The sequence below is a fragment of the Carcharodon carcharias genome, chromosome 5 (genome assembly GCF_017639515.1).
Source record: "Carcharodon carcharias isolate sCarCar2 chromosome 5, sCarCar2.pri, whole genome shotgun sequence".
Classification (NCBI taxonomy): domain Eukaryota; kingdom Metazoa; phylum Chordata; class Chondrichthyes; order Lamniformes; family Lamnidae; genus Carcharodon; species Carcharodon carcharias.
Genome location: NC_054471.1, coordinates 21,868,129 through 21,891,953, shown reverse-complemented (window position 1 = coordinate 21,891,953; position 23,825 = coordinate 21,868,129). Strand labels below are relative to the sequence as shown.

Here is a 23,825-nt window from a genome sequence, read left to right as displayed (position 1 = left end):
CATCTATTCCACGTCCACCTTGTCTATACCATTCAGGATCTTATTTACATCAATCAAGTCACTCCTCACTCTTCTAAACTCCAGTGGAAACAAGCCCAGCCTGTCTAACCTTTCCTCAGCTCATTCCACGTAATAATCTAGTAAATCTTCTGAATTACCTCCAACACATCTACACTCTTTCTCAATTAAGGAGACCAAAACTGCACACAGTATTCAATATGTTGTCTCACCAATGCCTTGTATAACTGAAGCATAACATCCTTATGTTCAATTCCTCTCGTCATAAAGGTTAACATTCCATTAATCTTCTTAATTGCTTGCTGTACCGGCATACTAACTTTTTGTGACATATATATTAGAACACCTAGATCCCTCTGCAGCTCAGAATTCTGCAGTCGTTCTCCAATTAAGTAAAACTCTGCTTTTTTTATTCTCCCTGCCAAAGTGAATATTACATTTTCCCACATTATACTCCATTTGCCAGGTCTTTGCCCACTCACTCAACCCATCAGTATTCCCTCTGCAACTTCCTCATGTCCTCTTCACAATAAACTTTCCTATCTACTTTTGTGTCATCTGCAAATTTAGCTACCATGCCATCACTCCCCCATCCAAGTCATTGATGTGAATTGTAAAACATTAAGGCCCCAGCACAGGCCCCTGCTGGACTACACTCGTCACATCCTGCCAATCAGAAAAGGACGCATTTATGCATATTCTGTTTTCTGCCAGACAGCCAATCTTCTATCCAGGCAAATGTGTTACCCCCCCTACACCAGGAGCTTTTATTTTATAACCTTTGATGTGGCACCTTATCAAATGTCTTCTGGAAATCAAAACACAGAAGACTACAGGCTCCCCTTTATCCACAGTGTATGTGAATCCTTCAAAGAACTCCAATAAATTGGTTAAACATGATTTCCCTTTCACAAAACTATGCTGACTCTTCCCGATTACCTTGAGTTTTTATAAGTGCCCAGCTATAACCTCCTTAACATACGTCAAGCTAACTGTCCTAGAGTTTACTGTTTCCTGCCTCCCTGCCTTCTTGAATAGAGGGGTTATATTTGCTACTTTCCAATCTGATGGAACTTTTCCAGAATCTAGCAAATTTTGGAAAATTACCTCTTTGGCCACCTTTTTTAAGACACGAGGATAAAGTCCATCAGGACCCAGAGGCTTGTCAGCCCGCAGCTCCATCAGTTTGCTCAGTATCGTTTCCCTAGTCATAGAGGTCTACAACACAGAAAAAGGCCCTTTGGCCTATCGGGTCTGCGCCGGTCAAACAAGTACCTAACTATTCTAATCCCATTTTCTAGCCTTGTATGCCATGGCATCTCAAGTGCACATCCAAATACTTCTTAAATGTTATGAGGGTTTCTGCCTTTCAGGCAGTGTGTTCCAGATTCCCACCACGTCTGGGTGAAAAAATTCTTCCTCACATCCCCTCTAAACCTCCTGCCCCTTACCTTAAATCTATGCCTCCTCCTTATTGATCCCTCCACCAAGGGCAGAAGTTCCTTCCTGTCTACCCTATTTATGCCCCTCAATTTTATACACCCCAGTCATGTCCCCCCTCAATCTCCTCTGCTTCAGGGAAAGTAACCCCAGTTTATCCAATCTCTCCTCAATAACTCTCCAGCCCAGGCAACATCCTGGTGAATCTCCTCTGCACTCTCTCTCCCTCTAGTGCAATCACATCCTTCCTATAATACAGATTCCAGAACTGCATGCAATACTCCAGCTGTGACCTAATCAGCGTCTTATACAGTTCCAGCATATCCTCCCTGCTCTTATATTCTATGCCTCAGCTAATAAAGGCAAGTATCCTTTATGCCTTCTTAACCACCTTATCTACCTGTCCCGCTACCTTAAGGGACTGGTGGACATGCACAACAAGGTCCCTTTGATCCTCAGTAAGGTGTTTTCACGTGCCTTGTTTGCCCTGCCCAAGTTCATCACCTCACACTTGTCCAGATTAAATTCCATTTGCCACTGATCAGCCCATCTGACCAGCCCGTCTATATCCTCCTGTAATCTAAGGCTATTCTCCTCACTATTTACCACCCCACCAATTTTTGTGTCATCCACGAATTTACTGATCAACCCTCCTATATTCAAGTCTAAATCGTTTATGTTTACACCACAAACAGCAAGGGGCCCAACAGCGATCCCTGTGGAACCCCACTAGACACAGGCATCCAGTCACAAAAACACCCCTCGACCATTACCCTCTGCTTCCTGCCACTCAGCCAATTCTGGGTCCAATTCCAGTTTTTATGTGAATTAAAATCACTCATGATTATTGCTGTCCCTTTATCACAAGCACCCAATATTTCTTCTTGAATACTTCATCCTGCATTGTGATTACTGGTAGGGGGCCTGTAGACCACTTGCACTATTGAATTTTTTCCCCTACTATTCCTCATCTTCACCCAAACTGATTCTACATTCTGATCTCCTGAACCAAGGTATCTCTAACTATTGCACAAATGCCATCCTTGATCAACAGTGTTACCCCTCCACCTTTACCTAGCTTCCTATTCTCCTTGAATGTCATGTACCTGTCAATATTCAGGACCCAATCCTTGTCGTCCTGCAACCATGTCTCCATAATTGCCATCTGATTGCCATCAGATCATATTTATTTATTTCAATATATGCTATCAATTCACTTACTTTGTTATGAATGCCATGCACACTCAGACACAGAGCCTCAAGTTTTGTCTTTTTGTTATCTTTGTAACATCTAGTCCTCACTGTTGCTGTATTCATAGGTTTTTTTCTCTGTCCCTTCCTGCCATTCCCTGACTCTCATTTCCCATTATTCTCTATTATTGTCTCCTGCCTTGACTCTACCCCTTGATTTGCTACATCTATCCAAGCTTGATCCTTCACCCCCTGGTTAGGTAAAAGCCTACTACCCTAGTTATGCGATTTACAAGAACAATCGTTCCAGCACGGTTCAGGTGTAGACCATCCCAAGGGTACAGCCCCCACTTTCCCCAGTACTGATGCCAGTGCCCTACAAACCAGAACCCACTTCTTGCACACCAGCCTTTGAGCCACACATTCATCTCTCTAATCTTATTTGCCCAATGCCAGTATGCATGTGACTCAAGTAATAATGCAGAGATTATTACCTTTGAGATTCTGCTTCTCAATTTGGTACCTAGCTCCTCATACTGATTTTCCAGAACCTCTTTCCTTGTCCTATCTATGTTGTTGCTACCTATATGAACCATGACAACTGGAACCTCCCCCTCCCACTGCAAGTTCCTTTCCAGCCCTGAGCAGATGTCCCAAACCTTGGCACCAGGCAGGCAACATAGCCATCTGGGCTTACTCTTTGCTGCAAAGAAGATTGTCACTCTCCCTCACTATATTACCCTCTACTATCACTCCTCATTTTCAGAGGAGCAACAATGGAACAGTTCCAAAAAATAGATTTGAAATTGTTCTAAGGATATATTAAATGCTTTGGAGAATTTCAAAAATCTAAACAATGTATTAAATTGTTTAAGGAGTAAGGCTTTAAGTTTGAAGAAATTATTATCTACAGTTAAATCAGGGTTTAAGGCTGCAGAAAACCACAGATAAATGAGGAGCAGCAGTTGGTGCGTGCTGCAATTTCCAATTCTTTAACGTCGCAAAATCATCCCAAATCACATCACGTGAAAGAGAACGATCCAAACCGAAGAAAGGAAGTGAATGGACAAGGAAGCCAGGATAGCTGTACAAAACGTCTTTGTCGTAACCTGTGATTGAAATCAGTAGCATCGAGATTTAGGAAATGAGTTCCAAAAAATAAAACTTAAGATAGCTGGAAATTCCACATCTAAGTGAAAGGCGCTTTGTGCCTGAAACAAAGTCAAAGGAGCATAAGATACTGCAGATGCTGGAAATCTGAAATAAAAACAGAAAAAGCTGGAAGTAGTCAGCAGGTCTACCAGCAACTACTGAGAAAGAAACAGACCTAGTGTTGAGTCCATATGACCCTTCTTCAGAGCTGACTCAACCTGCTGAGTTTTTCCTACATTTTCTGTTTTTATTTCAAAGCAGCATGGGCTTGGGTTGACAAGCTCTACTCGAGGAGCTTACAGAAACAAAGTGAGGCAATGTCATGACAAAAAAGATGGGATTTGCAATTCATTTTGCTGCCACTGGACAAAGTAAGCATTAATGGGATGGATTCAGGTGGCAGAGTTTTAGATAATTTGGAGTTTGTGTAGGATGGAGTTTGAAAAGCTAATGAAGAAGGTATTTGGGAAGTTAAGTCTTGAGGTAACAGAAGCACAGATGAGGATTGGGCAATATTGTAAAAATACAGTAGTCACACAAGCTCTTAGTAACGGATAGAATATGATAAGAATCCAGGGAAGGCAATGGAATGAAAAAAGGTGCGAACAAGTAAAAAGGGATGGATCAAGAGGTTGGAAAAAAGAGGAAAACAAAAGTACACACGCAGCTTCTTCCCTCATTCTAATATGGTTTGTCGGCTTTTAAAATTCAATGTTAACAAAAAGGCTATGTCATTTTGAGGGCGAGGAAAGTGACAGTGTATTGATTACACACTAGCACCTTTTCTGGTGTTCTTTGAACTTCAAAATGTATTAAGCCGACAGGGAGTAAGAGAAAGAGATCGAGCATTGGGGAGCAGTGAGAGACTGGGGAAAGGGTGGGAAACAAAACCAGCACATTGATAGAATCAGACACACAGGAACAAAACATACATTTATATTTGTGCTTTACACAACTATCAGACAGCTCAAAGTGCCTTACAGCCAATGAAGTAAGGGTAATTAATGTTATAATGTAGAAGAGAGAAAGACGCAAATACACAAATAAAGCAAAATGTAAATTCTTTCATTCTAGTTTGATTTTTTTTTCCAAAAACATGGGCTTTGAAAGGAACCAAAGCCCCTGAGGAAAATAAACACCACGGGCGAGTGTGGAAAAAGAGTGAGAATAAAAAAGGGGTAGGTGAAGAGTGCAGTCAAGTTAAGAAGAATGGGTCAAGAGGAAAGCAGAGTTTTGTCCTCAATCTAATATGATTTTTTTGCTTTTAAAATTCAACTTTAACAAAAAAGTCTTTAAGGGAAACCTGAAGAAAAAGTTGAAAGGAGACAGAAAAAAGGTAGAACAGGAGAAACAGCAACTCAAAAGGTTTCAGGGATAGGCGAGAGTGACCAAATGAATTAAATGAGAACTCAGCAGAAGATTACTGGTACAGCAAGTCCCCCGCTTTTATGTTGTTGCATTTAATGTCTTTCTGCTTTAATGTCAGGTTTACAATGCAGCCAGTATGTGTGCTGAACATCGCAACTTCCAAATTAACATTGTTTCGCACCTGGCTTTATGTGGTGACTGATCACCACCATCTTGGAGTGAGTGCCAGCGAGAGGCATTCGATTGTGTGTGAGGCATCAGCTGCTTTGGATGAAAATTGTACAGTACAGTGCTGTAAGAAGAAACACTATACCCATTGTATTTTTTTCCTGGGGTAAAGTTGAAACCTTGAGTGCTCACTTTTGTGCAGTACAGATGCAGCTCCTTACTCTGTAATCCCCTGTTAATTTTGGAGTCCCAGGTATAGATGCTGTGCATTGGGTGAGGTAGAGAGGCTTTTTAAAGTTGGTGAGAGGGGCATTTGCTGTAGGTTACAATGCTGTCATTGGCTCAGGGGCTTCTTTTGGCAAAAATTATAAGGCCTTTTAGGAGGAAAGGGAAAGCCAACAGGTCCTGACTCTGCAATCTTCTGATTAATTTTGGAGCCCCAAGTTGTTCAACTTTGCAGTGGGCAAGGTAGAGAAACCATTTTAAAGTCATTTGAGATTATTTCAAACTTGTGATTTAGTGCTTCATCCCTTTGAATTACTTCTAAAACGCGAGTCAAAAACACCCAAAACATGATAGTAGCAAGACTGCTGCTACTAAGAAAAGCTATCACTTTAAAAATAAAGTTAAAGATTTTAAAATGTTTTGAGGCTGGAGAACAACCAGTTGATATTGGTATTGTAGGCGGTAATCCAAACATGGTGATGCTAACAAAAATCAAACAAAGTGCGCAAAGTGTTACACCTTTAAGTACCAAGTTGGACTAGAAATAGCATCATGGAAAATATGTAGGAAATCTTGTGGCGCAGTGGTTGCACCCCTACCTCTGGGCCTGAAACTCTGGGTTCAAGTCCCATGCCAGGACTTGCTGGCCACAGGAGCACTCATGATGTGGTTTAAGGGGCTGATAATTAGCTTAGGTATCCTTCCAACACCTTTCCACTATTTGCCAAAGGGAAAGGTTTGTGAAGATATGCTTAAAAGAAAGTATGGAAAGACCCTTGGCAGTCCAGATCAAAAACCAATGCAAGCTGGCTTAGCTTGATGGTCATCCAAGCAAATGTTAATAACTTCTATGACTTACAAAATGAGTAGAGTGAGAGTTCAGTGTCACAAAGTTTCAGTGCTAGCCGTGGTTGATTCAAGCGTTTCAAGAAACATTCCTATTTGCACAACATAAAAGTATGCAGCAAAGCAACTAGTGTCGATATTGAAGCAGCTAATGAATTCCCTGCCTATTTGAAGATAATCACTGAAAAAAAGGTGGCTACTCACCAAAACAAGTCTTTAACGTTGATAAGATGTCACTTTATTGGAAGTGTATACCACAGAGAACATTCATCTCCAAAGAGGAGATGGCAGCACAGGGATTTAAACTTGCCAAAGATCACCTGACTTATCTGCTGGGTGGGAACGCTTGTTAAGCTCCTTAGCCAGACCACAAGTTGTTGATAGATATGGTTTAGTACATGGTTTGTAAACAAAAGTTTGAGATTTAAGATACTTGCTCAGTGAATAAAGCCACAAGATTCCATGGATTTTGAGTTAAAAAAAAAATAAGCTTTACAATACAAGGTCAGAAAGATTAAACAATTTACATGTCTACTTTATACTCGAACATTAAGGGTAAATATGAAGTACATGTAATTCACAAGCAAACTATGGTCGAACACACCACACTATGAAATAAATAAATAAATGGCAGATGTGACCAAAACAGAGTCCACAGATTTCTCATTAACCTACCCAGACATCAGTAACGCTGAGTCAACCAATCTCATGAAAGATTCCTGGTTTAACCTTGGAATTCTCCCTACAAGTTGCACCAACTCTGATGGCCTCAACAACAGCCCACCTTGTAGGGTTTCAATGACATCTCAGAATCACACAGTGCAGAAGAGGCCCTTCGGCCCATCGAGTCTGCATCGAAACGTGAGAAACACCTGACCTACCTACCTAATCCCATTTACCAGCACTTGGCCCATAGCCTTGGATGTTATGACATGCCAAGTGCTCATCGAGGTACTTTTAAGGATGTGAGGCAGCCCACCTCCACCACCCCCTCAGGCAGCACATTCCAGATCATCGCCAACCTCTGGGTAAAAAAGTTTTTCCTCACACTCCTCCTAAACCTCCTCCCCCTCACCTTGAACTTGTGTCCCCTCTTGGCTGACCCTTCAACTAAGGGGAACAGCTGCTCCCTATCCACCCTGTTCATGCCCCTCATAATCTTGTACACCTCGATCAGGTCGCCCCTCAGTCTTCTCTGTTCCAACAAAAACAACCCAAGCCCATCCAACCTCTCTTCATAACGTAAATGTTTCATCCCAGGCAACATCCTGGTGAATCTCCTCTGCACCCCCTCCAGTGCAATCACATCCTTCCTATAATGTGGTGACCAGAACTGCACACAGTACTCCAGCTGTGGCCTCACCAAGGTTCTATATAAATCCAACATGATCTTCCTACTTTTGTAATCTATGCCTCGATTGATAAAGGCAAGTGTTCCATATGCCTTTTTCACCACCCCACTAACATGCCCCTCCGCCTTCAAAAGATCTATGGGCACACACACCAAGATCCCTTTGTTCCTTAAAACTTCCTAGTGTCATGCCATTCATTGAATACCTTCTGGTCAAATTACTCCTCCAAAGTGTACCACCTCACACTTTTCAGGGTTAAATTCCATCTGCCACTGATCTGCCCATTTGACCATCTCGTCTATATCTTCCTGTAGCCCAAGACACTCAACCTCACTGCTAGCCACCCGGCCAATCTTTGTCATCCGCAAACTTACTAATCTTACCCCCCACATAGTCATCTATGTTGTTTATATAAATGATGAATAATAGGGGACCGAGCACACATCCCTGTGGTATGCCACTGGACATGGGCTTCCAGTCACTAAAGCAGTCTCCCGAGATTTCATTCCCCTGGATTTTCAAGTTTACACTCAAGCTCAAAACAACTTCAGCTCTTCAGCCACACCGAGCAGAACACTACTGCTCCGAAGGGTTACCTTTGACACAACGGCCCGCAGCACAGAGTCATCAACCTTCAACTGCCTTCTTGGATCTTCAGGGCTTCTCCAGAGCCCTCTTCAATTACCAGGACTTTCCTTGTGCCCTCTTCACTTAAAGTCTGCTGCCCACAGCCCTTGTCTCATTTGGAGTTGTTTTTCTCTGCTCCTCTTTTTAACTTAACTGGGATCTTTTCCTATGCCTGTCCTCTCTCTGGGACCCTTCTTTTGGGACCTATTCCTGTCGCCTTCTCTCTTGTCCCCTAACCTGGGCACTTGCTGGCAATGGTGCTCTGCACCCAGGAACCTGACTCAGGTTTTCACACCATTTTTCTTTATGCATAAGCCCAAAGAATTTAAGGATTAAGCTCTGTGCATACACTACCTGCTCCCAGACTTGTGCATGCACTGACACGCGAAGCCTGTCAGGACTGGGCATTCCCAGCCTCTGTTCCTGATGAGCAGCTAAGTGTGGCTTTCATAACAAGCTGCTGAAGGAGGTTTCAAATTTAAGGCCTTATTAGTGGTGTACCAGTCCAAGACACCAAGGACTTTGAAGAGTTACTGCAAGGAACATGTATGCGTCATTTGGCATTGAAATAAGAAAGCCTAGATGATGGGGGCACTCTTTCAAAAATAGTTCTCTGTATGCCATCCTTGCCTGGAAGGCATATCGTGCCAAAGAAAATATAGTCTTCAAGCTATTGCTCCTCTTAAGTAACTCCCCAGGTCATCCAATCAATCTTGGTGACGTGCCCGTAAATATGAAGGTAATTTTCCTGTTGCCCAACACTACTTCATTACTACAACCCGTGGATCAGAAGCTATATTCAGGGCCTACCACCTAAACAGTAACTTCTCCCAGCTCATTAATGAGACACAAGGTGAGAATGTGCCAACAATCAGGGAATTTTGGCATGCCTACATCCTCCTCATGGGTATCGACAATATCATTGTTTCATCTGATGAAGTAATGTTGTCATGTTTGAACAGTGTGGTGGAAACCTGGTGGCCTGAATGTGTATGTAAGCGACCACAGATGATCTCATGATGCCGTTCCTGAAGTTCAGTGCAAAATCATCACCTTGGCGAAGCAAGTTGGCTTTGATGAAGTGGAGGAGGCTGACATGGTGGAATTGCTGGAGTTGCACAGGAAGAAATTATCCAATGAAGATTTAATGCAGTTGGAGATTGCACTGAAACACCAACCACTCGAATTCTGTCAACAAAACAATTGTCAAGAACTTGCAACTCAAAGAGACAATGGAAATCTTCGCTGAGGATTTCACCGAAATTGAGCTCCAGGTTATTATCCTCCTAAGCATATGAGATAACGGGCCTTTCATGAAACATACGGTGGGGTGGGGTGGGGGGGGGGTCCTCTTTCAACCAGCGCCCACACATCCTTCACTGGCACTTCCCATTCCCCACACATGCCAGATAATAACGATTTTACTGTTGTGAGGAAGCGGTTTTTGGAGAAATTAAAGGGCATTGAATTTTGGACATTCTTCCTCCAGAGTTATTTTTTAATAAGTTTACAATATTAATTCAGGCTGTGCATATGCTATTCTTGAGTAAACCATGTGTCAAGATAGATGTCTGGCAGGGAGCATCTGGAGAGGAAAGAAATACTTTGTATATCCAAGTTAACAAAGAACCACTATTGCCAGGCTAAAGACTCTTGCTAATGGGCGAAAAACACCTAGCCTAAGAGAAGTATTCTCCGAGCATCTGAGTCTTTAAAAAACTCTCAGTCAGAAAGGGAATGTGTGTGGTTTCATTAGAAGCAAGCTGCAAGGAAAAGACTCTCTTTCCCTCTCTCTGCCCCACCTTTGTGCTGAACTTTCCTCAGATACATCTCATCAGAATAAATCATTTGTATTTTGGAAAGTCTGCAAAGTTGTGATAAGTAAGAGCCATCAAGGACAGTTTCACCAAAAAATCCATCAGAGGGAACTTGCAAACCTATTGTGACCAGAATTCTGTTAAAGATCTTGACACTGTTGATGTTTGAATTTTATCCTTTTAAAATAAACTCTCTCATCCTTCAGCCTCTGCAGGGGACTGCGTTTGTTGTGTCCTGTTCTGTGTTTGAGTGTGTGTATATCGGGGGGGGGGTCCAAATATCAGTTCATTTTAAAGGGGAAAATCGTTACACATCTGAATGACAACTTGTATGGTAACCAGCTTATTAACTTGTTAAAAAGTAGTTTGCTTTATAATAAATCAACTTTTTTGTCTTTACTGAAAGAAACCTGGTTAGGGTCTTTTTATGCTTGGAATAACATTATCAAAGGGTAACAATTGGCCAGTTTGTGGGTGAATTAAACATTTAAACTATTGTTGCAACCTGTGGAGAAAGGGGGCTAGAATTAACTGTGCTGAATTAACTTCACTCTCCTCCCATCATGGTCTGTAACACTGTACATTAAAAATCTCATGTCAGCATGTACAAGTCTGTAAATTTTACCATTATGAATCCTGATATCTACATTTATAACATAAATTGCTTAAAATTGGTGTGTTGCATTGATACATTCCCGGCGGCAATTCTGCAGCACGATTCCTTACAGTAATTGCAGTGTCATAAGTTTGTGGAATCATAAAAAAAGGGCAGAACATGCGACCACAGATCCAAGTAGCTCCTGGTTTCTAAAGTCACTTCATCTGAAGGAAAACAATAAAAAAAAACTGCCTAAAAAGCAGGAAACAATATTTGTCACATGTCTAACATGACTGACAAGAATGCAGCACAGATTCAGTGCTTGAACCATTAAACTACACAGATTATATAAATATCAAAAACAAAGCTTGTTAAATTTGCTAACACACTAGAGCTAAGAGAGCAGGGAGAGTATATAGCAATAGATCTGAAGATTATTTTAGCTTCAACATGCAATTGCACAGCAAATGGTTTATGGCCAAGGATATTAAAAAAACAACAGCCAAGATGCTAGAATATATTGCCTCAACAAGGAAGAGTTCAAATCTACAGAGGTTGTGCTAAGGCATAAATGAATTTGAGAGTCTGACCACAGCTGAAGTACATGTTCAAATCATGTCATTCTAACAAATCTATACATGCATTGGAAAGGATGGCAAGCATATATAGATATATATTCTGTGCCAGCTCTGATGTCAAATAAATATAACACACCCGTACTATAATCTTCTCTGCGCTTAACTTTTAAACTAAAGGTGTTAACTTACTTAACAAAGTGTACAGAGGAATTGTGTGGGTTATGATCCCCAACTGAGGTTACCACTGGACAAGCCTGACCCCAGGGCAGAGCACAGCTTGATAGATCCTAACTTTTATTTGTTACTTTAGATACGTGGAGGTGGGGAGCCACTGAACAGCCACTGAGTCAGCTAATGAACTTTTAACAAAAACATAAAACATTTATTAAGAAAAGATGAACTGTAATGCAATACTCCTTAACAAAAACAGAATTACCTGGAAAAACTCAGCAGGTCTGGCAGCATCGGTAGAGAAGAAAAGAGTTGACGTTTCGAGTCCTCATGACCCTTCAACAGAACAGAACAGTTCTGTTGAAGGGTCATGAGGACTCGAAACGTCAACTCTTCTTCTCCACCAATGCTGCCAGACCTGCTGAGTTTTTCCAGGTAATTCTGTTTTTGTTTTGGATTTCCAGCATCCGCAGATTTTTGTTTTTATGCAATACTCCTTCAACTTTATAGATATATACAGATTTGTTGAAAGGATAACACAAGTTACAAAAGCTATCTTATACTCTAATGTCCACAAGTAAGTACACAGTCCAGGTAAACCAATAGGCACCCTGTGGTCAGACACAACACACTCTAAAACCAAGTGACAGATGCCACCTCAATCAAGTGCTATGGATCTCTCAACTCCCCCCAGACACTTGTCATACCGTGAGCCAACCAGTCTTACTGAACTCCGTTTTCACACAAGGGTTTCCAATCTCCACTCTCCAAGAACTCACTTTGAAACCTTCTCCCAAACCGACACTCTCTCTCTCAGATGCCTTCCTCAAGGGTTCACCTCCAGGGTTTCGATCTCTGCTTCCAATACTCCTCTCCCCTGGGTCACCACATGCGTTCAAGCTTTCCTCCACACACTCTCTCTCACTGACTCAGCTGTCAACAGTATACCACTGCTTCATACTCCCATAACAAAGAGTTACATACCTTCAGTTGCCTCTTTGAGCCTTCTGACTTCTCACAATCATTTATTTCTTTAAGCTTGAAGCCTTTTTCTCTGCTCCTCACTTTTAACTTCATTTAACAGGACCTTTTCCAGGTTCCTGTCCCTCCTTTGACTAGAAGGTCTGCTTGGGACTTTCTCCTGTTCCACTCCCCTGGATTCTGGGGTCTTTTCTTTAGCATGGGACTGGCTATCTGTTCCCTTTTCTCCAGCCTCACCTGGCAGCTACTTTCAATACCAACTGAACTCACAAACAGCTTCCAAATCAAACTGCTGTTTATAGTTTTTTATGTGTGTCAGTGGGAGGGAGCTGCAAATATTTCAGCCTTGTCTTTTGCACTCATGTGCTGGGCTCCTCCATCATTGAGGATGAGGATATTTGTGGAGCCTCCTCCTCCACTTAGTTGTTTAATTGCCCACCACCGTTCACGACTGGACGTGGCAGGACTGCAGAGCTTAGATGTGATCCGTTGGTTGTGAAATCGCTTCACTCTATCTATCGCTTGCAGCTTACCCTGTTTGACATGCAAATAGCCCTGTGTTATAGCTCCAACAGGTTGACACATCATTTTTAGGTATGTCTGGTGCTGCTCCTGGCATGCCCTCCTGCACTCTTCTTTGAATTAGGGTTGATCCCTGGCTTAGGGGTAATGGTAGAGTGGGGATATACCAGGCCATGAGGTTACAGATTGTGGCTGAAAAAATTCTGCTGCTGTTGCCCACAGCGCCTCATGGATGCCCAGTCTGGAGTTGCTGAGTCTGTTTGAAATCCATCCCACTTAGCACAGTGGTAATACCACACAACACAATGGAGGGAATCCTCATTGTGAAGATGGGACTTGGTCTCCACAATGGCTATGCAGCGGTCACAGTTGGAGAGGATGAGGTTGAGGTCAAGTATGTTTTTTCCCTCTTGTTGGTTCCCTCATCTGCCACAGATCCAATCTAGCAGCTATATCTTTGCGGACTTGGCCAGCTCAGTTTGTAGTGGTGCTACCGAGCCACTCTTGGTGATGGACATTGCAGACCCCCAACCAGGGTACATTCTGCACCCTTGCCACCCTCCAAGTGGTGTTCAATATGAAGAAGGGGTACTGATTCATCAGCTGAGTGGAGGGGGACGGTACGGACAGCAAGGAGGATTCCTTGCCCATATTTGATCTGATGCCATGAGACTTCAATGCTAAGGGCTCCCAGGGCAACTTCCTGCCGCCTGTAAACCACTGTTAATAAGGAGGACTTTGCAGGGTCGACAGGACTGAGTTTGCCGATGTGGCTTCCAGTGCCTAGGTCAATGCCGGGTAGTCCGTCCGGTTTCATTCATTATGGACTTGCTTTTAGCCGTTTGATATAGCTGATTGGCTTGCTAGGCCATTTTAAGAGTCAACCATATTGATGTAGGTCTGGAGTTACATGTCGGCCAGACCAGGTAAGGATAACAGATTTCCTTCTCTGAAGGACATTAGTGAACCACATGGGTTTTTACATCAATCAACATGGTTTCATGGATATTAGACTCTTAATTCCAGATAGTTTATTGAAGTAAGATTCCATCATCTGCCTTGGTGGGATTTGAACCCAAGTGCCCAGCTCTGGATTACTAGTCTAGTGACAATACCACTATTCCACCCAGATCAATCAACTAATTGGGGACTTAAGAAAAGGATTCCTTAGATACATGATTGCTTCCGGTCTGGCTAAAAAGGCAGAAGTTAAACAAGTTAACATGCTGCTTTATTCGGTAGGCCCGATAGCCAACGTTATTGCGAGACAAGGAATGAAATGAATTATCTGCTAAATTTGAAGATGAGAGGGTGAGCTGCGAGGAGGATGCAGAGATGCTTCAGTGTGATTTGGGCAAGCTGAGTGAGTGGGTAAATGCATGACAGATGCAGTATAATGTGGACAAATGTGAGGTTATCCACTTTGATAGCAAAAACAGGAAGGCAGATTATCTGAAAGGCTATAAATTGAAAGAGGGGAATATGCAATGAGACCTGGGTGTCCTCATACACCAGTCGCTGAAGGTAAGCATGCAGGTGCAGAAAGGTAGTAAAGAAGGCAAATGGTACGTTGGCCTTCATAGCGAAAGGATTTAAGTACAAGAGCAGGGATGCCTTGCTGCAATTACACAGGGCTTTGGTGAGACCACAGCTGGAATATTGTGTGTAGTTTTGGTCTCCTTATCTGAGGAAGGATGTTCTTGCCATAGTGGAAGCGCAGTGAAGGTTTACCAGACTGATTCCTGGGATAGCAGGACTGACATATGAGGAGGGATTGAGTTGGTTAGGATTATATTCACTGGAATTCAGAAAAATGAGGGGGGGATCTCAGAAACATAAAATTCTAACAGGGCTCGACAGGGTAGATGCAGGAAGGATGTCCCCAATGGTGGGGGAGTCCATAACCAGGGGTTACAGTCTCAGGATACGGGGTAGGCCACTTAGGACTGAGATGAGGAGAAATTTCTTCACCCAGAGAGTGGTGAGCCTGTGGAATTCACCACCACAGAAAGTAGTTGAGGCCAAAACATTGTATGTTTTCAAGAAGGAGTTAGATATAGCTCTTGGGGCGAAAGGGATCAAAGGATATAGGGAGAAAGCAGGAGCAGGCTATTGAGTTGGATGATCAGCCTTGACCATAATGAATGGCGCAGCAGGCTCGAAGGGCTGAATGGCCTACTCCTGCTCCTATTTTCTACGTTTCTATGCTTCATTCAATGTTTATATTAACCTGAGAGACAACACAATCCTCAAAAGGGCTAAATTTAATAAGTGCGTCCAGCAGCCAGGAGAACCTGTCACTTCATTCATTAATGATCTGTAAAGAACGGCTGAAGGCTAGGAGACCTAAAATTTGGCCCAACAAAGATAGAATAGTTGCAGAAGTGGTAGGTGAAACACTCTCAGACATGTTGCAAGTGAAACAAGATCTAACCCTCAAGAAAGCTACCAAAATTGTTAGACAGGCTGAACCCCATGTACAGCACAGGCACATTTTAAGAGGAGAAAGTAAACCGTGGTACAAAGGAAACCCAACAATCCAGTTAGTTAAACAGCACAGAAACAGGGACATGTCAGGCCAAGGGAAGCAATACTCTAGCCGACCAGTAGAGTGACTATGCCAGTGCTATGGAGCAAAGCAACCCCACTGGCGCGATCAATGTCCGGCAATTTCAGCCCAATACTTCAATGCAATGGAATTGGACACTTCGGCAAACTGTTCAAGGGCAAAACATCTAAACAAACAGAAGACCCAAAGATGATTTATGAGGCTGAGACTGCACACCAATAGTATACACAGCCATGCTTCTTGTGTAAGGTCAAAAATGCTCTCCACATTCACAGCCTTCAGACATCCTTTACAGCTGGATTTAGTTTTGAAATACGGACATTTTGGTGAATGGGCCATCTCACAAACTTCAAATTCGGCGCAGGGGTCAGTATTACGGTCCTGTTGGACAGAGAACATGGTAAAGTCAGCAGGTCTAACAGCATCTGTGGAGAGGAAGGCAAAGTTAATGTTTCAAGTCCGTATGACTCTTCTTCAGAAATTTTAACCAAATTTGGCACAGGTCACAGAACCTTTGAGGCATCTGCTTAAGACAGACCAGGTATGGCACTGGGACTCCCATCAAGAGCAAGCATTCACTTATATCAAGGCGGTGCTGTTCTCCATTGACATTCTGACACACTATGATCCAAGCCTGCCGACCAGCATAGCAGTGGATAGGCCTTGGAGCGGTCCTATTCCAAGGACAACTGAACTGAAGTTGACAGCCAGTTTACTATACTTCCAGAGGGCCTATGGGCACGGAGATGAGGTACGCTTTCATAGAAAAGGAAGCCCTCGCAGTCGCATGGGCATGCGAGAAGTTTTCAGACTATATCATCGGCCTCAAGTACACAATCAAAATAGAACATAAACCACTAGTTTCATTACTGGTTGAGAAAGAGCTAGCAAAGATGCCTCCCAGAATCTAGAGGTTCTGCTTATGAGACAGTATACATCCCAGGTAAAAACCAAACAACAGTAGACACACTTTCCAGGGCCACAGCAGGCCTTCCAACAAAACAGGGCATCAATCTGATCATAGACCTGGAAGTGTACTCCCAACTGACACGGATCACTTGCCAGCAATCACAAAAACTCCCAATAGATTCACCAGGAACAAATGCATGATGAGAAGTGCACCCAAATCCACTACTACTGCTAACAAGGGTGACCAAGCGATGGTACCATGAAAGCTTGGCTCAAACAACAAAAAAAACACAATGGTCATAGACGATCTTCTGGTCTACAATGAGTAACTGGTCATCGCAGATTTCCTTCGGCTGGAAATACTTGGGAAAAAAAATACACCAGGGCCACCTGGGCATCACCAAGTGCAGGATACCGGCCCAATCCTCTATCTGATGGCCAGGCATTTCCAGGGCTTTTGAGGGCAGCATGGCAAACTGTCAGGTGTGCGCGCAGCACAGGCAGGACCAAAGAGATTCCTTCATCCCCATACAGTTAGCTACCAGGCCATGAGAGAGGCTTGGCTTGGCATATTTGTCTTCAACAGCAAATTGTTCCTTATAGTGATGGATTACTTTCCCAGATGAGTTGAGGTGAAGCAACTATATACAATTACTACAAAGGTAGTAATTAAGGCACCGAGAGGTGTTCACAAGTCACGGCACCCCGAACGAGATAGTGTCCGATAACAGCCCACAATTTCAAATGAGTACTTCACGTGCTTTGCCACCAATATCCGGCTTCCACCACTGCACCAGCTTCGAGATACTCACAGTCAAATTAGGAAGGTTGAAAGAGGGGTCTGCACTCAAAGCCCCACTAAAAAAGAATGAGGATTTTCACACGGCACTGTTAACTTACAGGTCCACTACATTACAATGTGGTCTGGCCCCATTCAAACTCCTGATGAGCAGGAAACTCCGCACAAACTTCCAATCCTGCCAAAAAAAATAAATATCAGGGTTGGTAACCAAAGATTATCAGGACATCCAAGCAAGAGGGCAGTCCTACAGGCAGAAGCAGGCTTCCTCCTGCAATAAAAGGTACTGCGCCCGACACTTGCCACAACTACAAAAGGATGACAAAGTCTGGATTAAAGACCTTGAGAAAGAGGGTACTATCAGGAAGGACGACAATCAACCTCAGTCCTGTCTGGTTGGCACACCAGAGGGTACAGTCAATAGAAACAGGAGGATTCTCCTCCTCATCCAGAGACTGCTCTTTCCCCCAGTACAGTGGAGAGACATCCAGGAAGACACCCAGATCCCAGAATAACTTCCAAATCAACAGGATTTAGCTGCAATGACAGAGCCTACCACTCCTTTGACAGTGGTGCAAATGAGATATGGAAAAGTTAGAAGACCTCCAGACCTGAATCTATGAACTCAGAGATTTGGGGGGGGGTGGGGGTAATAACACCAAATACATGGGGTAAACTAGAATAACTTGAAATACATTGGATAAAGACTTGTTGGCAGTGGGGGGGAAAGAGTTATAGTATAACGGTCTGGCATATATAGGGTTAATGTGGTACTGCCCACACAGTGATGTAAGAGAACACATGATTCACATCTAGAGGTCAGTCTAGTGTTGGACTGAGCTGTGTGCACAAGCAAGCATGGAGACAGCTCCTAGCTTGAACCCCTTATACTCTTTTGAGTAACCAAATAAACAATTAAAAGGGGACAAATTAACAAGGCAGCCCCTCAAAGGTAAAATGCAAAAGGCAAAACCCCCTTTACTGTATATACGTACATAGTTCTTGCAGTTAATAAATACTTGGTTAACCTACTTAAGACTATGAAGACTTCATTAAGACCTATCGAATGGTATCCAACACCCTACAACAGAATATATGAAGGTGAAGTCCAAAACCATATTACATAAACTGTACCCAAACAAGCTCAACAACTTTCACTCCCCACATCATCCATCCATCCATCCATCCATCCATCCAAGAGGGAAGCACAACAGTCCTCTTTCCTAGGTCTGGCCAAGAGCTAATTTATGAACCTCTAAATCCACAGCATTTCCAGCACAAGAAATCTGAAAATATTTAAGCACTTCTCTCATAAGCACCACTATGCTATAAAAATGTACAAGTACTTCATAAAATTCTTACATGGATGTAAATGCAGAAAAGACAATAGAAAAATCTCAAAGACTCTGCTTGGAAGGACAGCGGTGGCCAAAAATTGCACTCAAAATGCAGCTGGAGAGATAGGTACAAGAGAATGAACTTTAATGGGCTGAATAGCCATTGCTGACTTTGTCATAAAACTAAAATCATGAAATGTTGAGAACTTAAAATGAAAACAGAAAATAGTGGAAATGCACAACAGCTTGATCAGCATCTGAAATATGAAGACCAGTTAATATTTCCAGAGGGAGCTTTCATCAGAGCCGACTACATATAACCAAGGTATTGATGTTTCTGACCCAGGATCAAATATTTAAAAAGACACACATGCCTTTCGCCATTGGTAGGGATTTACACTATGGATGTCCTTTGATTAGCGACACTGCTCAGATTGGATCAATTCCTTCTTGGCAGTTACGACAGCTCACTCTGTACACCATACATCAAACTGTACTGCACAGCCAGGATTACCCACAGCAAATGGATGCAGAATTTCTTTATGCCTTGCTTCTCCATCCTATTCTAGCAATTTTTGTTCCATATGATAAAGAAAATAGTGGATCTAAACAAATTGTTCATTATGAGAAAAAGAATTCAATACTAGAATTCACATTAAAAATTAGAAAGTAGGGAAGTCAATTAGAATTTTCCTACCTAAATAATAAAGGGTTGGAGAACCTGGAAAAGTCAGACCTGGCCAGTGGGTTCGAGACACAATCAAATACAAATAAAACAGTAAAGAAAATGCTACATAAGGAAAACAAAAACCTAGGTCACACCCTCTGAGGTAGAGTGCATGGTATGGACTGTGGATGCAACTTCTGACTGAAAGTCTATACCTCTTTAAGGATACTCGCTCTTTAAAAAAAAAGATTCAGCAAACGCTTAGAAAGTGCAATATAGGAATTTTGGCAGGCTGATCATCACAGCAAAATTTGAAAGCAGCAAACCAGTCAGAATACCAGAGTTATAATTACAATGCAGGATTGACGTCATCACCAAATCAATTATTGGCAAATTTATCAAGAGTCCTATTTCTTCAATACCTAGCATTGTAGGAAATGCACCTTAATTCTGATGGTTTTCAGCTTTTGAAGAAAATGACATACTAGTCAAAGAACATCAGTCCATTATTTTCACAGAAAGAAATAATATTTTAAAAAAAACGACATTGTCATTTTCTTCTCTCTGAAAAATGCTGACCCCTTGTTAAGGTTATGTCAAACAAACGCCCCCTCTGTTATTTACTGAAGTGACCATTTCTCATTGATGGAATCTCAATGAAAAAGGTAAGCATTGTATCTTTACTGATAAGGTGGGGCAACAACAAAAAAAATGTGAAACTCAAATCTAAACTTTCTCAACAGTTAGTATAATAATTCCAGTGGGCTGGAAGGAATGGTGGCACATTACAGAAAAAGCCAGTTGGTTTTTATTGAATATGTGTGCTCAGACACAAGGGATGATGCAGACATGAGATAAAAAAAATGCTCATTTTCATAAGCAGTCCATAGAACCATAGAAAGGTTACAGCACAGAAGGAGGCCATTCAGCCCATCTTGTCCATGCCAGCCTGAGGACATCCAGGTGCCCTTTCTAATCTGACCTTCCTGCACCCGGCCCATAGCCCTGCAGCTTACAGCACTTAAGGTGCAGATCCAGGTACTTTTTAAAAGAGTTTAGGGTTTCTGCCTCTACCACCAACTTGGGCAGTGAATTCCAGACACCCACTACCCTCTGCGTAAAAAAGTTCTTCCTCATGTCCCCCCTACACCTGTCACTTATCTTGAATCTTTCCTCCTGGTTCTAGAATTCTCCAGCAAGGGAAACAATTTTATCCTGTCCACTCTACCTATTCCCCTCATAATTTTGTACACCTCAATCAAGTCACCTCTCAGCCTTCTTTGTTCTAAGGAAAATAACCCCAACCTATCCAATCTCTCCTCATAGCTACACTTTTCTAACCCTGGCAACATTCTTGTGAACCTCCTTTGCACTCTCTCCAGAGCTATTACGTCCTTCCTGTAATGCTGTGACCAGAACTGCACACAATACTCCAGTTGTGGCCTCACCAGTGTTTTATACAATTCCAACATTATATCCTTACTTCTGATTATATTCTATACCTCTGCCAATGAAGGACAGCATTCCATATGCCTTCTTTACAACCTTGTCTACTTGAACTGCTGCCTGTGTACTTGTACACCAAGATCTCTCACTTCATCTGCCCCACTTAGTATATTCCCATTTATTGTGTAATCCCTGCAACTGTTTGACCTCCCTAAAGAGAATAAATGTTGCATTTCCAAAAGTTTGAGTGTGCCAAAATTTTAACTCTGTAATGTATATAACAGCATACGTTTGAATCCAATAGATACAATTTTGCAAAGAATGGTCCTTCTACAATCAGAATGTTTACACCATGATTTCTATGAACTGTACATGAACAGCCAAATTGCGTGTGTTGGGGAAAGACAGAGAAGGCGCTGGATGATAGAGTGGATTAGATGCTGACCTTTCACTGCAAGAATCTGGATTCAAATCCAACCCCATCTGGTAGGAAAAATTGCCTGCTTTCTGCTGTTAAGGCACCTATGTTAAATAAGTTTAGGTGTACTCAATCCACCCAGATAGGCCTAACAATGGTCAGCATAAGTGCAAAAATACCACATTGATCAAATCAGGAAAGGGGTACTCTTATGAAGTTGGGATTGAAATACACTGGCAGGCGGTGTTATTCAACAAAAATAGATTGTATTCAAACAACACCTTTAACATATCACAAAGCACTTCATTGGAGCACTTCAACTAGACAACAATTGACACCAAGCCATCGTAGGAGACATTAGCACGTGATCAAAATTTTGATCAAAGAGATAGATTTTAAGAGTATCTTAAAGGAGGCAGCGGAAGAGATTCAGGTAGGAAATTCTACAGCTTATGGCTTAGACAGCTAAAGGTGTAGCCGTCAATGGCAGGTGGAGGTTTGGTGTGGAATGCACAAGAGGTTGTGCTGCTAAGTTGTTCTGTGATACGAATCACAAGGGGAGGGGGGAATGTTACCTTTATTCCAGGAGACGGTCACACCTCTGAGGATTGGGTCATCTGATTTAGTCCATGGTCAGGGACAGGAGGGTATCACTGCAAGGAAGGCAGATATGGAGATCGAGAAAGTGGAAGCGGAGGAGCCTCAGCCCTTGCAGTTGTCCAACAGGTTTGATGTCCTTGCAGCTTGTATGGATGAAAGCAGGGGCTGCATAGTGGATGAATGAACTGACCATGGCATGTACATGAAGTCATTCAAATGGAGGAGTAACAGAAATGTAGTGGAAGTAGAGGACAGTACGGTCAGGGGGATTGACACTGTTATTTGCAGCCGAGAGCAAGCCTCCAAAAGGCTGTGTTGCCTGCCCTGTGCCAGGATTTGGGACATCTGCTCAAGGCTGGAGAGGAACTTCCAGTGGGAAGGGAAGGATCCAGTTGATATGGTCCAAATACGTACCAATGACACAGGCATTGCTGAGGGAGTATGAGTATCAGGGATAAATTAAAAAGCAGAACCTCAGAGGTAACAATATCTAGATTATTACCTGAGCCATGAGCAAATTGGCATAGGCTAAAAAAGATTAAAGAGTTGAATGTGTGGCTCAAAAGATTGTTATGGGAGAACAGTAATACCTGTAAATCAGGGGGTGGAAGGGAGACAGGAACTTGGTGAACTAACAATTACTAGTAGTCCAGTATGTAGAAGGTCCTACAAGAGAGGGACCGGTCCTGGTCTTAATTTTAGGGAATGAAGCTGGGCAAGTCATGGAGGTATCAGTAGGGGAGCAGTTTGCAGATAGTGATCAGAACTCTGTTAGATTCAAGGTTGTTATGGGAAAGGATAAGGGTGGGCCAGAATTCAGAGTTCTAAATTCGGGGAAGGCCAATTTTAATAAAATCAGATATGATTTGGCCAGATTGGACTGGGAGCAGCTACTTTTAAGTAAATCTGCATCAGAGCAGTGGGACTCATTCAAGAAGGAAATAGGGAGAATACAAAGCCAACATATTTCAGTAAAAATAAAGGGTGAGCCCAACAAATCCAGGGAACCCTGGATGTCAAGGGATATACAGGATTGGATAAAGAGGAAAAGGGAGGCTTATGACGGATACCGAGGGCTCAAAACAGCAAAAGCCCGAGAAGAGTATAGAATGTGTAGGGGGAAACTTAAAAAGGAAATTAGGAGGGCAAAAAAGGGGCATGAAAAAACAATGGCAGATAAAATAAAGGAAACTCCAAAGTTATTTTACAAGTATATTAAGAGTAAGAGGATATATAGGGAAAGAGTAAGGCCCATTAAGGACCATAATGGTAATGTGTGTGTGGAGCCGGAAGATGCAGGTAGGGTTCTAAATGAGTACTTTGTGTCGGTGTTCACAAGGGAGAGAGACGACGTGGATATGGAAATCAGGCAGAAGGAGTGTGATATAATTAAAGAAATTAGCTTAGAAAGGGAGGAGGTTCTAAGTGGACTGGCAGGCTTAAAAGTAGATAAATCTCCAGAACCGGATGAAATATATCCCAGGCTGTTGAGTGAGGCAAGGGAGGAGATAGCAGGGGTGCTGGCAATAATTTTCAATACCTCTCTGGCCACAGGAGAGGTGCCAGAGGACTAAAGGACAGCCTATGTGGTACCGTTATTCAAGAAGGGAGGAAGGGATAAACCAGGGAACTACAGGCCAGTCAGTCTAACCTCAGTGGTGGGAAAACTATTGGAAGCAATTGAGGGACAGAATTAGTCTACATTTGGAGAGGCAGGGATTAATCAAGGACAGTCAGCATGGTTTTGTTAAGGGGAAGTCATGTCTGACCAATTTGATTGAATTTTTCAAAGAAGTGATCAGGTGTGTAGATGAGGGCAATGTATTTGACATAGTCTACTTGGACTTCAGCAAGGCTTTTGATAAGATCCCGCATGGGAGACTGATACTCTTTTGAGTAAACCTGTTTCCATCTGTTTCAGATGAAGTTACATTGTTTCATAGTTTGCCATTGTGAGATTTGAACTCTTGATCTTGGGGTTACAAACCCAGTACCATAACCACTTGGCTATTTAGGCCAAGCTCAT

General features: G+C 42.5%; 1 protein-coding gene across 4 annotated transcripts in view; it reads right to left on the bottom strand.

Annotated features, from left to right (window-relative positions):
* The window catches only part of disp1 (dispatched homolog 1 (Drosophila)), a 423,869-nt gene that overhangs the window by 381,235 nt on the left and 18,809 nt on the right, over positions 1–23,825 (bottom strand). Inside the window, exon 1 of one of the 4 annotated variants that reach the window (XM_041188532.1) lies at positions 8,357–8,421. The exons of the other annotated variants lie outside the window; for them this stretch is intronic. The gene's annotated coding sequence lies outside the window, so the exon portion shown is untranslated. Of the gene's footprint in view, positions 1–8,356; positions 8,422–23,825 lie in introns of those variants that run through there. 4 annotated transcript variants of the gene reach the window in all.